The sequence below is a fragment of the Oncorhynchus masou genome, chromosome 22, assembly GCF_036934945.1.
Source record: "Oncorhynchus masou masou isolate Uvic2021 chromosome 22, UVic_Omas_1.1, whole genome shotgun sequence".
Classification (NCBI taxonomy): domain Eukaryota; kingdom Metazoa; phylum Chordata; class Actinopteri; order Salmoniformes; family Salmonidae; genus Oncorhynchus; species Oncorhynchus masou.
Window position 1 is genome coordinate 29,433,623 of NC_088233.1, and position 6,000 is coordinate 29,439,622.

The following is a 6,000-nucleotide window of genomic DNA, read 5'->3' on the forward strand; positions in this document are numbered from 1 at the left end:
GAAGGGGGATAACACAATAGCTTTTTGAAGGGGGATAACACATTTAGGCTTTTTGAAGGGGGATAACACACTGGCTTTTTGAAGGGGGATAACACACTGGCTTTTTGAAGGGGGATAAAACAATCAGGCTTTTTGAAGGGGGATAACACACTAGCTTTTTGAAGCGGGATAAAACATTTAGGCTTTTTGAAGGGGGATAACACACTAGCTTTTTGAAGGGGGATAACACACTGGCTTTTTGAAGCGGGATAAAACATTTAGGCTTTTTGAAGGGGGATAACACAATAGCTTTTTGAAGGGGGATAACACAATAGCTTTTTGAAGGGGGATAACACATTTAGGCTTTTTGAAGGGGGATAACACACTGGCTTTTTGAAGCAGGATAAAACATTTAGGATTTTTGGCTTTTTGAAGGGGGATAACACACTAGCCTTTTGAAGGGGGATAACACACTGGCTTTTTGAAGTGGGATAAAACATTTAGGCTTTTTGAAGCGGGATAAAACATTTAGGACTTTTTGGCTTTTTGAAGGGGGATAACACCCTAGCCTTTTGAAGGTGGGTAAAACATTTAGGATTTTTGAAGGGGGATAACACATTTCGGCTTTTTGAAGGGGGATAACACATTCCGGCTTTTTGAAGGGGGATAACACACTGGCATTTTGAAGGGGGATAACACACTGGCATTTTGAAGGGGGATAACACACTGGCCTTTTGAAGGTGGATAACACACTTGTCACGCCCTGGTCGAAGTATATTGTGTTTGTCTGCATTTATTTGTTAGGCCAGGGTGTGACATGGGTTTTTTGTGGTGTGTTTTGTCTTGGGGGGTGTCTAGCATAGTCTATGGCTGCCTCAGGCGGTTCTCAATCAGAGTCAGGTGATTATCGCTGTCTCTGATTGGGAACCATATTTAGGCAGCCATATTCTTTGAGTGTTTCGTGGGTGATTGTTCCTGTCTCTGTGTTTGTTGTCACCAGATAGGCTGTATAGGTTTTCACGTTCCGTTTGTTGTTTTTGTATTGTTCGTTTTTTTCATCGTCATTAAACGTCTCAAAAATACCACGCCGCATTTTGGTCCGCTTCTCCTTCGACAGACGAGAACCATTACAGAATCACCCACCACAATGGGACCAAGCGGCGTGGTAACAGGCAACAGCAACAGCAGGAGCAACAAAGAGAGGAATGGACATGGGAGGACAAATTGTTCGGAGAAGGACCCTGGTATCAGCCTGGAGAATATTGCCGCCCCAAAGAAGAACTGGAGGCGGCGAGAGCTGAGAGGCGCTGGTATGAGGAGAAGCAACAGCGGCAGCAGGAGCAACAATATCTGAACTACACAACTTGGGAGGAGATAGACAGGTGGGCGGTCGACCCAGGGAGAGTGCCGGAGCCCGCCTGGGATTCGATGGAGCAGTGTGGAAGGTTACGAGAGAATGAGGTTGGCGAAGCAAGCACGGGGGTGCGGAAGGAAGCCCGAGAGTCAGCCCCAAAAATTTCTTGGGGGGGGCTCAGGGAGAGTGTGGCAGAGTCAGGAGTCAGACCTGAGCCAACTCTCACTGTTTATCGTGAGGAGCCAAGGAGGAGACCAGAACTAGAGCCGGTGTTGGTGGTGAGCGAAGCAGAGACTGTGAAGGAGTAAATGGGGAAATTGGAGGAGAGAGTAATGAGGGAATTGCTGTGTTGGTGTTTTAAGCATGGAATTCGCCCGACGGAGCGTGTCGGGGATTTGATGGCACCTGGGTCATCGCTCCATACTCGTCCTGAGGTGCGTGTTAGTCGGCTGGTGAAGTTGGTGCCAGCCTCACGCACCAGGCCTCCTGTGCACATCCCTAGACAAGCACGTCCTGTGCCAGCACTGCTCTCAAAATCTCCAGTACGCCTTCACGGTCTAGCCCATCCTGTGCCACCTCCACACACCAGCCCTCCGGTGGCAGCTCCCCGCACCAGGCTTCCTGTGTGTGTCCTCGGCCCAGTACCACCAGTGCCAGCACCACGCATCAGGCCTACAGTGCGCCTCGCCTCTCCAGCGCTGCCGGAGCCTTCCTCCTCTCCTGCGCTGCTGAAGTCTCCCGCCTGTTCAGCGCTGCCCGAGCCTTTCTCCTCTCCTGCACTGCCGGAGTCTCCCGCCTGTTCAGTGCTGCCCGAGCCTTTCTCCTCTCCTGCGCTGCCGAAGTCTCCCGCCTGTTCAGCGCAGCCAGAGCCTTCCTCCTCTACAGCGCTGCTGGAGTCTCCCGCCTGTTCAGCGCTGCCAGAGCCTTCCTCCTCTACAGCGCTGCTGGAGTCTCCTGCCTGTTCAGCGCAGCCAGAGCTTCCAGCCTGCATGGAGCAGCCAGAGCTGCCAGTCTGCAAGGAGCTGCCAGTCTGCAAGGAGCTGACAGTCTACAAGGAGCTGCCAGTCTGCAAGGAGCTGCCAGTCTGCAAGGAGCCGCCAGAGCTGCCAGCCTGCATGGGGCAGCCAGAGCTGCCAGCCTGCATGGAGCCGCCAGAGCTGTCAGTCTACATGGAGCAGCCAGAGTCGCCAGTCAGCATGGAGCAGCCAGAGCCGCCAGTCTGCCAGGATCCGCCAGTCAGCCAGACTCTTCCAGGATCCGCCAGTCAGCCAGACTCTTCCAGATCCGCCAGTCAGCCAGACTCTTCCATATCCGCCAGTCAGCCAGACTCTTCCATATCCGCCAGTCAGCCAGACTCTTCCACATCCGCCAGTCAGCCAGACTCTTCCAGATCCGCCAGTCAGCCAGACTCTTCCAGATCCGCCAGTCAGCCAGACTCTTCCAGATCCGCCAGTCAGCCAGACTCTTCAAGATCCGCCAGTCAGCCAGATTCTTCCAGATCTGCCAGTCAGCCAGACTCTTCCAGATCTGACAGTCAACCAGACTTCCAGATCTGCCAGTCAACCAGACTCTTCCAGATCCGCCAGTCAACCGGACTCTTCCAGATCCGCCAGTCAGCCAGGATCTGCCAGAACCGCTAGCCAGCCAGGATCTGCCGGATCCAACTACTTGCCTGAGCTTCCTCTCAGTGCTGAGCTTCCTCTCAGTGCTGGGCTTCCTCTCAGTGCTGGGCTTCCTCTCAGTGCTGAGCTTCCCCTCAGTCCCGAGCTACCCCTCAGTCCCGAGCTGCCCCTCAGTCCCGAGCTGCCCCTCAGTCCCGAGCTGCCCCTCAGTCCCGAGCTGCCCCTCAGTCCAGTGGGGTTCTGGGTGAGGACTACTAGGCCATGGTTGGCGGCGAGGGTGGACTATCCTAGGACGCGAGGAGGAGGGACTAAGACATTGATAGAGTGGGGTCCACTTCCCGCGCCGGAGCCACCACCATGGACAGACGCCCACCCGGACCCTCCCTATTGTTTTGATGTGCGTCCGGGAGTCTGCACCTTAGGGGGGGGGGGGGGGTTCTGTCACGCCCTGGTCGAAGTATATTGTGTTTGTCTGCATTTATTTGTTAGGCCAGGGTGTGACATGGGTTTTTTGTGGTGTGTTTTGTCTTGGGAGTGTCTAGCATAGTCTATGGCTGCCTGAGGCGGTTCTCAATCAGAGTCAGGTGATTATCGTTGTCTCTGATTGGGAACCATATTTAGGCAGCCATATTCTTTGAGTGTTTCGTGGGTGATTGTTCCTGTCTCTGTGTTTGTTGTCACCAGATAGGCTGTATAGGTTTTCACGGTCCGTTTGTTGTTTTTGTATTGTTCGTTTTTTTTCATCGTCATTTAACATGTCTCAAAAATACCACGCTGCATTTTGGTCCGCTTCTCCTTCGACAGATGAGAACCGTTACAACACTGGCTTTTTGAAGGGGGATAACACACTGGATTTTTGAAGGGGGATAACAGACTGGCTGTTTGAACGGTGGTAACACATTTTGGCTTTTTAAAGAGGGGTAACACATTTAGGCTTTTTGAAGGGGGATAACACACTGGCATTTTGAAGGGGGGTAACACATTTAGGCTTTTTGAAGTGGGATAACATATTTTGGTATTTTGAAGGGGGATAACACATTTTGGCTTTTTGAAGGGGGATAACACACTGGCTTTTTGAAGGGGGATAACAGACTGGCTTTTTAAAGGGGGATGACACATTTAGGCTTTTTGAAGCGGGATAACACATGTAGGCTTTTTGAAGGGGGATAACACATTTAGGCATTTTGAAGCGGGATAACACATGTAGGCTTTTTGAAGGGGGATAACACATTTAGGCTTTTTGAAGGGGATAACACACTGGCTTTTTGAAGCGGGATAAAACATTTAGGATTTTTGGCATTTTGAAGGGGGATAACACACTGGCTTTTTGAAGGGGGATAACACACTGGCTTTTTGAAGGGGGGTAACACATTTAGGCTTTTTGAAGGGGGGTAACACATTTAGGCTTTTTGAAGGGGGGTAACACATTTAGGCTTTTTGAAGGGGGTAACACATTTAGGCTTTTTGAAGGGGGGTAACACATTTAGGCTTTTTGAAGTGGGATAACATATTTTGGTATTTTGAAGGGGGATAACACATTTTGGCTTTTTGAAGGGGGATAACACATTGGCTTTTTAAAGGGGGTAACAGACTGGCTTTTAAAGGGGATGACACATTTAGGCTTTTTGAAGGGGGGTAACACATTTAGGCTTTTTGAAGGGGGGTAACACATTTAGGCTTTTTGAAGGGGGATAACACAGTGGCTTTTTGAAGGGGGATAACGCACTGGCTTTTTGAAGGGGGATAACACACTGGCTTTTTGAAGAGGGATAACACACTGGCTTTTTGAAGGGGGATAACACACTGGCTTTTTGAAGGGGGTAACACATTTAGGCTTTTTGAAGGGGGATAACACATTTAGGATTTTTGAAGGGGGAAAACACACTAGCTTTTTGGAGGGGGTAATACATTTAGGCTTTTTGAAGGGGGTAACACATTTAGGCTTTTTGAAGGGGGATAACATATTTTGGCTTTTTGAAGGGGGATAACATATTTTGGCTTTTTGAAGGGGGATAACACACTAGCGTTTTGAAGGGGGGTAAAGTAATCCTTCTCACCCCCCCCTTAAATGATTTAGATGCACTATTGTAAAGTGGCTGTTCCACTGGATGTCATAAGGTGAATTCACCAATTTGTAAGTCGCTCTGGATAAGAGCGTCTGCCAAATGACTTAAATGTAATGTAAATGTAACACATTTCGGCTTTTTGAAGGGGGATAACACATTTTGGCTTTTTGAAGTGGGAAAACACACTGGCTTTTTGAAGGTTGGGTAACATATTTTGGCTTTTTGAAGGGGGTTAACACAGTGGCTTTTTGAATTTGGTAAAGCATTTAGGCTTTTTGAAGGGGTATAACACATGTAGGCTTGTTGAAGCGGGATAACACACTGACTTTTTGAAGGGGGGTAACACATTTAGGCTTTTTGAAGGGGGGTAACACATTTAGGCTTTTTGAAGGGGGATAACATATTTTGGCTTTTTGAAGGGGGGATAACATATTTTGGCTTTTTGAAGGGGGATAACACACTAGCGTTTTGAAGGGGGTAACACATTTCGGCTTTTTGAAGGGGGATAACACATTTTGGCTTTTTGAAGTGGGAAAACACACTGGCTTTTTGAAGGTTGGGTAACATATTTTGGCTTTTTGAAGGGGGTTAACACAGTGGCTTTTTGAAGGGGGTAAAGCATTTAGGCTTTTTGAAGGGGGATAAAACATTTAGGATTTTTGGCTTTTTGAAGGGGGATAACACACTAGCTTTTTGAAGGGGGGTAAAACATTTAGGATTCTTGAAGGGGGATAACACATTTCGGCCTTTTGAAAGGGGATAACACACTGGCTTTTTGAAGGGGGATAACACACTGGCTTTTTGAAGGGGGATAACACACTGGCTTTTTGAAGGGGGTAACACATTTAGGCTTTTTGAAGTGGCTCTTTGGGGGATAACACATTTAGGATAACACATTTGAAGGGGGATAACACACTAGCTTTTTGAAGGGGATAACACACTGGGAGGGGGTAACACATTTAGGCTTTTTGAAGGGGGA